General features: G+C 38.0%; 1 pseudogene; it reads right to left on the bottom strand.

Moving 5' to 3' along the window:
• Positions 1–636: 636 nt before the first annotated feature.
• On the bottom strand, positions 637–1,566 carry LOC143636715 (wall-associated receptor kinase-like 4 pseudogene; annotated as a pseudogene).
• Between the last annotated feature and the right edge of the window lie 10,563 nt (positions 1,567–12,129).

Genomic DNA, 12,129 nt, shown 5'->3' on the forward strand with positions numbered 1-12,129 from the left:
TACACATATTGTCTATTGATTCTTGCTCATTCCCACATGAAAAGCACCAACTTTGTTGTTCGGTTACCCCTCTTCTCCTTAATGCATCGGATGTAGCAATTCTCCCTTTCTACGCTTTCGAACCGAATATGTTGACCTCCAAGGGGACCCATTTGTTCCAATCCAAAACGAACTCCATAGAATGACTCCCAATCAAACCCGCTCAATCGACATGATTTTGCAGTGATTAGTTTTTAACTCATAATTTTAAGTTTAAAACATCTTAAGTATATGTAACCATTGATTACATATGAATGATGTATGTGTAACCACTGATTACATATGAATGATGTATGTGTACAAAAAGGGTTGTACTAGACGTACCTTTTAATTCTTGATCAACCCACACATAAATTCCTTCTGATATCACTAATATTTTCCTCTTTTCACATAAAAGACAAAAAACCCAAAACCGGGGGGGGGGGGGGGGGGGTGACAATGAAAATTTAGGGGTGAGGTAGGCTTAGCCAGCCCCAACTATCATATAATGGTTACCATCTCACATAAAAAAACTATAAAACTAAGATTACTCTTTTTGCTATGTCAGTAGGTCTAGCCTATGAGGATTACAGATATTGAGGTGCATATGTACTAGAATTAGCTAGCTGTTATTTCATGTTCTAAGGCACACTTATCAGGAAATTTGAATTGCACTACTTCTAACTTGTCCAAATCTACGACCACCTCTTCCATGCTTGGTCTTCTTTTGCTCTTCGATTTCATGCATCTCTTGGCAATCTTGGCAACAAGAAGTACATCATCCATCGTAGCCTCTTGCACAACTTGCTTGTCTAAGATTTCATCAAACCGATTATGCTTCACCAAATACTTAAATCTTGGCAACAACCCTTCACCCGAGTCACTTGAGGAAAAAAACTTTTTCCTTGTTAAGAGTTCAGTGAGGACCACACCAAAGGAATACACATCACTTTTTGCCGTAAGTTTTCCCGTTTGGAAATACTCAGGATCTACGTATCCAAATGTACCGTCAGCTTGTGTAGTTACATGACTTCTGTTAAGAGGTACTAACCTTGAAAGTCCAAAATCAGCTACTACTGCTTTATAGTTATCATCTAATAATATATTGCCTGGCTTAATATCCCTATGAATTATCGCTGGTGATGCATAAGAATGCAAATAGGCTAGTGCTACCGCAACCTCCCTTGCAATTCGTATACGATCTTTCCATGTAAAATTCGCAAGCACTGTCCCATCATGAAGATGCTGTGAGAGGGTGTCATTCGCTAAATACTCGTATACCAATAAGGGGACTTCATAATCCAAGCAACAACCTAACAGTTTCACTATATTCCGATGGTTTATTTGTGCAAGAATGAAAACTTCATTAACAAATCTCGCTACTTGCTTCACATCCATGACGTTCAACTTCTTTACGGCTACAACTGTCCCATCCGGTAATAACCCTTTGTAGACTGTACCCTGTCCTCCCTTGCCAAGGAATCTTCTTCTACAAAACTTTTTTGTTGCCTTTTTCATTTCTTCAGCGGTATAAACCTTAATTATCATGACGCGTGATTCAGTAGAAGATATTTGTTGCTTTAATTGAGGTCCTCCGTTGCGTTTATACAACTTCTTCGTGATCTTATTTTTTCTTATACTGTTAAGCTTTATATATGTCAAGTAACCAATAACACCAAAAGCTGAAAGTCCAAATATGATTTCAAGAGTTGCTGCACTTGCAATAAAATTTAGTTAGAACAATGACGAGCTAATAGAACTTAATTGGTTAATTATATATTATAAAAGAGAAGTTTGGTGCCGCTAGTCAAGTGGTGGCACCAAACTTGTTCATACCATTTTGAGTTTCTTTTTTAGTATTGGTAGGATAACGAACGTAACGAGAATCGACCTAACGCCAATTTTGTTTACGTAACGGAAACATACTGAATTTGTGTAAACTCACTGCATCAACGTTCGGGACTGACAATGCTAGGGTTTTTGATGCCATTCGGTTTTTTTGTTTTAGGTCCGGTACCATAACGAACATAACCAACCGACCAGATGCCAATTTTCTTTTTAATTTTTTGTTTTAGATCTGGTACCGTCACGAACAAGAAGGTAACCAACCAAATTCGCTTAAAGTCACTGCCATTTGTTTTAGTTAGTACCACCGTAACGAAAACCGATCGACTGTCATTTTTATTTTAGTTTTGGTACCGTAAGAAAATAACTGAATTCACGTCAACTTATCATCTCAACGCTCGAGACCGACAACGCTTAAGGTTTACAACCACCTAGATTTTACCGATTGCCGGGTAAAATCCTAGTTAATACTAATTGTTCTTTTTTTAGCTAAATAAGTCAATGCTCAAGTCTTAGCATTAATTTAAAGCGAGTTGCGTTTTTATCATAGGTGGTGTCTTTCTAGTATAAATAGGGTACTGCGTAGTTAAGGTGTTCTTGGCTAAAATGTTCTGTTATAAAAATAACAGTACAAAGAATAGACTGAAACATTTTAATCTATTCTTGTACCATTATTTTTCTAATGGAACATTTGAGCCAAGAGGTTATAATAAAGTATCATGTGCATAATATTTATATCAACTTTTCTTGCAAGACATGGTATCATAGAAGAATGTACAAATAATTTACCTGAAACATTCCATTTGGGAGGATTTTGGGATATGCACTTGTAGTTATTCCCATGTTTATTATATACACAAGTCTCACCCTTTTTACAATAATGATTTGATTGCTTCGGACACGAGTCATTAACATCTGATTTAAGAAAAAATTGGACGAGCGAGTTCATAAGAATATAATAACCAGAAGGCATGATGGATAACTTTGAAATTACCTAACTGGCATCCATTGGGAAGGTAGGGGTTCCCCTTGTAACCTTGTTTGCATTGACAGTTATATCCTAGGCCGTTTATCGAATTAATGCAATGACTGTGGCTACCACACAAGTTGCCTCTGGTTTTGCTAGCTTGATGGCACGTGGTCGGTGAGACAACCCAATTTAAGGCCACCGAAACGTTTAAGACGACATGAAGTTCCAAGTTTGGTTTGCTAATAGGGATTGGTACACTGTTTTCAGAAACGAAAACCAAAGGACATGAGCCCGCTGTGTTGTATGATTTGATCGAATAATTATATGATGTTGTACTTTCTGGGATGCTACGCTGGCAGCAACCGTTGAAGCCAGTACAACCATTAGAAGATGCGGTAGAAGTTCTTTTCTCGTGGCATACAGATTTACAAGTAATTCGATTGCGTGGATCAAACCAAAAAGAAACCATGATATTGCATCCCTTTGCCGTGTAACGATTACGATCTTGTGAAATGGAAAAATACTCGTCTAGGATCAAGGAAGCTGCAACGGTTGCGTTCAGGGAACCACACACCATGTCTGAATTATTTAACACCCGTACCAAGTTCGTGGAAAGTTCTAATATGGGATATTTTTGTTTATTTGCAAACCGAAGAGGATAATCATGTGTCGATTCATCGCACAAGACTTCAAATGACTTATTTAAATAACAACCGGTCCCTATACCAAATGGATACAGAATGGTTACATTACCACACGTCTCCTCACAACCTGGCTTCGCTAAAGAGGCCTGAGACTCGTGTATTGTGAGCACGAGTATGGTAGCAAACACCACAACTTGCACGAACAACTTCGGTTGCATTCTAGGTGTTTTTTTTGGTATGCTATGATTGTTCAACATTGCTATTAAACATTTGGAGAAATAGAATCATATCCTCATTCGGCAGGTATATATTCAATTCTTCCTAGCTAGCTTGCAAATATTGTCCGTCACCTTTTATATGATATGTTCTAAGCGACAATGATAGTTTATCAAAGGTAACATAGGAATGTGCTCCGAACATTGTGATCATTGAAAACATGATCTTATGTGATATTGAAACTGATAAATATTGCTATATGTCTAGCAGATTGGGAGGTTAAAAATTGATAAACTAACTCGTATATTTGTTTGTATCTAAGATATCAACTCTAACTCGAATACTTTTAAATAATAAATTAGCATCATATTTTGTTTTTTTATCTATCATGACTTTTATGATACGATTTTTTTACAAAATTTTGAATATGTCGTTGCGACGTGACTATTTTTTCTACGACTCAATAAAATTTTTATCTGAAACTGGTTACGAGTAGTAATTACAAGTAATCGAAACACAAACATCGAATACACATTGCGACGTGATTATAACTATTTTTTAATTACGTTTCAATATATTTTTAGCTGAAACCGGGTTGTGACTTGTGAGTAGTAATGTAAAAGTAATAGAAACACAGACACTGAATATACCATTACAACGTGCTTATTTTTATATACGCGCAAATTGGTTGAAAGCGAGGTTGTACTCCCAACCAGGGCCGGCTTAGACCCCATCCAGGGCTCGGCGACCGTTTAGGGCACGGTTTTAGTAGAGGGCACAAAATTTTTAAAAGGTTTTATATATGTATATCCATACATAAGTCTTTTTAAACATTAACAAGTGAAAGTGGCAATGAAAAAGGAGAAAGAAGAGGATATAACAAAGATAAAGAAATATTGCCTGAAATTTTTTCGGCGTGTATAAGTTACAGCGAGAAGTAGCTTTTGTTGGTTTGGGGAATTGAAGGAGGTGATAAAAGAAATAAATATTCTATTATGTATTTTGTACTTTTTTTTTCTGCCAACTTTTTTAATATGCTTGTTGACTTTTCTTTTTTCTTTTCTTTTTTGATAAATAATACAAACTTTTGTAGGTGCTATCATATAAGTAATCAAAGTGGGTTTATATTTCCATAAGCAATTTAGCAATCAACCCATTTATAACTGTGTTTTTTTAATGTTTGCCATCGTATTGATTCGTACTTTGCATTATTTATTATTACAATTATCGTTCATATTTAATATAAAATAAATTATATAAGGTCCATTTTTTATATTCGTCTCGGGCACTCGAATCTCAGAGACGGCCCTGCTCCCAACAAAGTATCTTTTTTAATCATTGCCAATAGAGGAGCAACTTGCTTGGTGACCCAGGTGTCCCTAGCCACCCTCGATTTTTTCACTCAGTAGTGTCAAATTTTGCACTTTCCTTCGAAAAAATTTACAGGTATTGAGTCCGGTCACCCCTAAATACTTTTGGCCACTCCTATGATTTAGCTCAAGCTTTGGCACTGAGTGCCAGTACGGTACCAGTACTATGACGAGCCAAACTGATACCATCCCAACAATATTAGTACCATGACGATTGCGACCGAACATCGTTACCGGTACCATTAAAATTGTTTCTAGTATTCTTTTCTATGGTTTTTTATCAATATAAAACAAGTGTCGACATTCTTTTATGAATATCACAACTTTATATTTTGGCTTTTTCAGCTTATACCTATACTTATACTTATACCGAGTGCTGGTAACATATCGATACTGTAATGAACGAACCAGCACTGAACTAAATTCCGAATGCAACTCACAAGGGAATTAAACTAGTTAATTTACAACATGAAAGTCCACGTCAGTGTTCTTTAATCAAGTAATAACACTTGTTTAAAACTATTTTGACAATTGCATTAAGATTTACATGTAAACTAGCCCTAAAAGTAGCCAGAATGTTGTGACATCTCACTCTCACGTATGCGTAACGATTATGATCTTGTGAAAAGGAAAAAAAATATAGGTCCAGCATATATATCAAGGAAGCCTCCGGTGTTTCGTCCTTAGAAGAACACGTCATGGTTGATTCATCAATCACTAGGGGTGCAAAAGAGTTGGCCACTCGCGAACTACTTGTGATCGGATTGATAAAACAGTCGAAACGAGCCGAGCCCTTATCGAGCTTGATCCTTGCATGGGATGATCGTTAAGGCTCGTCGAGCCTTAATGAGTCTTGTGTATTTTTAAGTTTTAACTCTTTTGACTTCTATATATTAATTTAACATTGCACAGCCGAGCTCAAGCTGAGCTTAGGTTCGTTTAAGGTTTTCTCAAAATATGTTATTATAATAAAAATGTGTAAATTAGTTAACAAATAATAAACAAGCTGGCCCGAACGACTCACCATCGAAGCTTGAGCTCAAGCTTTCATAAGTCAAAACGAGCCGAGCTCAAGCCTAGCCGAGCTCGTGCTTGCCTCAACTAGTTTGCACCTCTATCAGTCACCGGTACTGTCCAAGTGCGTGGAAAATCGGATATTTTTGCTTATATTCAGGCTAAAGAGGATAATGATCTTGTAACGATCATTTGCATGAGACTTCAAATGATTCGTGCAAATAATTACATGTCCCTATGTCAAACGGATATAAAATGGTTACATTACCACACGTCTTCTGACAACCTGGCTTTGTTAACGAGGCTGAATCGACCGCAACTGGCAAGAACAACTTCGGTAGCATTCTAGCTGTTTTCACTATGCTTAATTTGATTGATCAAAGGTGTATGAAATAAATAATTGAGTGATCAGTACCATCTTAAATAATAATCTGAGAAAAAGATCGTATCTTTATTCGGCTGTATATATTCAATTTAGCCTAGCTTACATATATGATATGTTCTAAGCTACTAGGTTTGTTTATCAAAAGTATCATAGGAATGTGCTCCCATAATTGCGATCATTGATACCTAGTTTTAGTAATATATGAAAATCTCATCTCTGTCATCTTTATGTCGGGTTAGCTTGTGAGGTTGAAATTGATAAACTAATTAAGTAACTAACACGTATACTTGTTCTTCGTATTAAATATATAAACTCTAACACTATTAAGGATGACAACTATTATAACTCAAATTTAAATTTGAATCACCAATCACGATCTTCTCAAAGTTAGTATGATTGTGTATATCTTTTATTTATAGCAAGTGTGTAAATTTCTTTTAATATGTTTCCTATTATTCATATGTATTGGTATATATATTAATACCTGATGTAATCATTGAAAAAATCAATAACAATTCCATTATCTTTTTAATATTCAAAACTTATAATGGTATCACAGCCTGAGTAACATACATCGACCATCCAACCTTTTCACCATAAACTTTTTTTTTCCCACAAACACACTGCCATGGGTGACCAATCTAACCAAACTCTCACAGTCAACACAACCACCAACAATCTCACTATTGTTGCCTTTCCCACCTCTCTCAAATTAACATCCACCAATTACCTTGGTTGGAAAACCCAAATCGAGGCCTTCCTTTACGGACTCGATCTTTACAAATTCATTGATGGCTCTTATCCCTCTCCACCCTCCACTACCGAAAAAGATGGCTCGGTTACTCCTCATAAGGACTATTCGAATTGGTTCCGACAAGATCGCCTCCTCTACGGTGCTCTTGTTGGCAGCCTCTCTCCTGAAATTATCCCCATTGTTACCACTGCTAAAACATCCCTTGAAGCATGGACCATTCTAGCCAACACATATGCCTCTGCTTCACGAGGTCACATTAAACAACTTCGACACCGCTTGAACCAAAGTTCCAAAACCCCTACACAATCCATTACGGATTATCTACAAGCTGTTAAAAGTATTGTAGATGAACTATCAATCCTTGGTAAAAAGCCTGACCAAGAGGATGTCACTGACATCATTCTCAATGGCTTAGACCAAGAAAGCTATAAACCCATAATTGAAGGTATCCATGGTCGGGACACTCCCATCACCTTCAAGAGCTACATGAGAAACTCATTAACCAAGAACTTTCTTTAGCCCAAGCCACTGTCACCAATTCCGGACTCCATCATCCGGCATCCGCATTCGTTGCACACAATCGTCCCAAACAATGGACTGGTCGCCAAAACGCCACCGGTTCACAACACCATTCTAACCCGCCCTTGTTGCCGACACCCTCATCCGGAACAACATCAAGTGGAAACCGCCCCTTTCTCGGGCGATGTCAATGGTGCAATATTAAAGGGCATACAATTAGCACTTGTAACTCATTTAAAAAGGCTTTCCCAAATGCACATATACCTTCTTCTAATCGTAATGTGCATGGGCAGAAAGCTCCACAAGCCAACATGATGGGTCTCCAAGGCACTTCTTCAACAAAGTGGATGTTTGATAGTGGTGCTTCACACCACGTAACTAATGACCTCAATGCCCTCCCCCTTCATGCACCTTATGATGGAACTGAAGAACTCGTAATTGGTGACGGTTCGTCTCTTACAATCACTCATATTGGTTATCTTATAATCCACACTCCTTCTACCCCTCTAATTTTAAAACAAGTTCTAGTTGTCCCATCTATTTCTAAAAACATTCTCTATTTCCAAACTTTGTCGTGACAATCACTTTCTAATCCAATTTTTTGATTGTGTTTTTGTGATAAAGGATCGAAGTTCCAAAACCCCTCTTCTTAAAGGGACGACAAGCAATGGCATTTATGAACTAACATCCTCGTGTCATCCATCACTCTTCTCCATGCACAAGTCCAACCACAAGCATTGGCATCATCGATTAGGCCACCCAAGCAATAAAATTTTTAAATTATTGTCCTCCTTTATTTCATGTATTTCTCGTTCAAGTAACAATTGTAATTCTTGCCAAATAAACAAGAGTCACAAATTACCTTTTTATCAATCTACTTTATCTTCTAAGGCTCCTCTTCAACTTATTTTCTCTGATGTTTGGTCTTCTCCGGTCACCTCCTTTGACGGATACAAATATTACATTATTTTTGTAGACCATTACACAAAATACATATGGCTTTACCCACTCAAAAACAAATCCGACTCACTTTCTACTTTTATTCACTTTCAAAATTTGGTAGAAAATTATTTTCAAACTACCATTAAACAAATTTATTCTGACAATGGCGGTGAATATATAAAACTCTCCTCTCACCTTAAATCAAAAGGTATTTCACACCTCACATCTCCCCCCTATACACCGGAACACAATGGTTATGCCAAACGGAGACATCGACATCTAGTTGAAACCGGTCTCTCTCTCCTTACACATGCCAAATTACCGGTCGATTATTGGCCTCTTGCCATAACAACCGCTGCTTATCTCGTAAATCGTCTACCTACACCAACACTAAAAAATACATCTCCTTATCATCGCCTATTCAACAAACATCCCAATTATGACAAACTTCGAAGCTTCGGATGCCTTTGCTATCCTTGGCTACGCCTCTACTCCCCACACAAACTTCACCCCCGATCTAAACCATGCATCTTTGTTGGATATTCCCCAACCCAAAGTGCAAATTATACACTCGACCCCACCAACAACAAAATCTTTATCTCCCGGCATGTCACATTTGTTGAACATGAATTTCCATTTATGTCTCTCACAAATCAAATATCCTACTCACCTCCAAACTTTACCTTATGGTTTCCTGTTTCCAATAATCAAAAACCTATAAAACTTCCTGACCTCACTTCCTCCTCATCACCTTCTGTTACAATATCCAATTCCAACACCAACTTAACACAAACCACCAATCCTACTCCAACAAACCCACCATTAAACCCATCTCCACAAAACCAACCCTCCGGCCCAACTTCACCAACCCAACCTTTAAGCCCAAGTCAACCCACCCCTACAAATACAATCGACACCAATCAAGACCCTCCCCACAAAATATACCAATCCAGACACCATCAGAATCCATTACCCAACCAACAAGAATTCGCAAACCAAATCCGCGATACCATAACCCGAACTTTCAACTATACACAGCTACAAACGGACCAATCACTGACCCGTCTACCATAACCCAAGCCCTCAAAAACCCCTCTTGGCGAAATGCCATGAATGAAGAGTTCAACGCTCTTCACACCAACCAAACATGGACTCTAGTTCCTCACAGTTCAGCCCAAAATCTTGTTGGATGCAAGTGGGTCTTCCGCACAAAATTCAAACCTGATGGTTCAATCGATCGCCTAAAGGCACGCCTTGTTGCCAAGGGGTTTCACCAACGACCAGGAATTGATTATGCTGAAACCTTTAGTCCCGTCGTTAAACCCGCCACCTTACGTCTTATTCTATCCCTATCCGTGTCACACAGTTGGAATCTTAGACAACTTGACATAAATAACGCCTTTCTTCAAGGCACTCTAAACGAGGATGTATACATGGCACAACCGCCCGGATTCATAAATCCCTCATTTCCTTCCCATGTTTTCAAACTACATAAAGCCATTTATGGTCTTCGCCAAGCTTCTCGTGCTTGGTATGAAGAACTTAAAACCTACCTTCATTCCCAAAATTTCAAACCCGCCATCTCTGACTCCTCTCTCTTCATCCACACCTCCGGCCACTCTCCCATATTCATTCTTGTGTATGTCGACGACATCATTGTCACCGGACCATCTTCTCCTACCATTGATGCCTTCATCTCCTCTCTTGCTAAAAAGTTTTCCCTCAAAGATCTCGGTACCTTATCCTATTTTTTAGGTGTTGAGGTCCTTCCCCACTCCCATGGTCTCCTCTTATCACAAACTAAATACATCAATGATATCCTACAACGTGCCAACATGAGTGATTGTAAGCCGGCATCCACACCTATTACTTGCTCCAAACATCTCACATTGAATGATGGAACACCGCTCTCATCACCTACCGATTATAGAACCCTAGTTGGAGCACTACGTAATACTTATCACTTACAAGACAAGATGTTGCATTCACTGTCAACAAATTATCCCAGTTTATGCATGCTCCAACGTCCGAACATTGGGGTGCACTCAAACGGCTTCTTCGCTACCTACATGGAACAATACATACAAGTCTCCTTTTGCGCCATGCATCCCCTCTACAGCTACACGCTTTCACGGATGCCGACTGGGCCGGAGACAAAGACAATTATCGAAGTACTAGTGGTTATATAGTGTATCTCGGTTCAAACCCAATAACATGGAGCTCGAAACGGCAAAGCACCATCGCCCGGTCCTCCACCAAAGCTGAATTTCGTGCCGTAGCTCCACTACTGCCGAGGTCATGTGGATAAAGTCGTTACTTCAAGAACTAGGGTTCAAATCGGTCAATATCCCAACTATCTTTTGTGACAATTTAGGCGCTACTCAATACTCGGTCAATCCCATTTTTCACTCACGCATGAAGCACTTGGCACTCGATTTTCATTTCGTCTGTGAAAAGGTTCGTGAAAAATGCTTAAGGGTTACACACGTTAATGGAGATAATCAACTAGCCGACGCCCTAACGAAACCATTACCGCGTTCTCGTTTCCAACAACTCACATCCAAGATTGGCCTTGTCTTACGACCGTCTATCTTGAAGGGGCCTATTAAGGATGACAACTATTATAATTCAAATTCAAATTTGAATCACCAATCACGATCTTCTCAAAGTTAGTATGATTGTGTATATCTTTTATTTATAGCAAGTGTGTAAATGTCTTTTAATATGTTTCCTATTATTCATATGTATTGGTATATATTAATACCTCATGTAATCATTGAGAAAATCAATAACAATTCCATTATCTTGTTAATATTCAAAACTTATAACAACACATTTAAAACCTTGTAACATGAATACCATCAATAGGTTTATGCTGATGCGGCGTCTACGTATCACTCATCTCTACTTCCACAGAGCTCGAAATGATACGCTTTCAACAACGACGCTATGAAGATTTCAAAAGAATAGAAGATATTAAGGAAAATTCGCTTTTTATGTGTATATATAAAAAAGACAGCAAAGTTATTTTCTTCTAATGATCTGGCCAATTTAGTTAAAAATTTTGTAAATATTCATTTTTCATGACATATATATATGGGGTATATTATTGTAAATCTTTGCTCTACTCTACCTTCTTGCTTCTAGCGCAAGACACGTTTATTAAAAAAATCGCCTCTCCATGGTTCAATAAAACGTCTCACTTGCCCGTGAAAACACGTTTATGGAGATCAAACTTTCCCAAACAACTCATAAATACGTCACATCCTAGCTTTGTTGAGACGATAAGTGTCATGTCATGGCTATGGCTGTCAACTGTTGTGCTGTGATGCTTCGACGGCGTTATTCCATGAATGCTAATATAAATTATATAATACGGCGCTGTCATAATCAAGTATAAATTAACATATTTTTATTTTGTCTATTAGCTAATATTGTGATTAAATAGTTAT

This window comes from Bidens hawaiensis, unplaced genomic scaffold, assembly GCF_021521415.1.
Source record: "Bidens hawaiensis isolate Kalapana, Puna unplaced genomic scaffold, B.hawaiensis_p1.1 tig00008041_1, whole genome shotgun sequence".
In the NCBI taxonomy this organism is placed as follows: Eukaryota; Viridiplantae; Streptophyta; class Magnoliopsida; order Asterales; family Asteraceae; genus Bidens; species Bidens hawaiensis.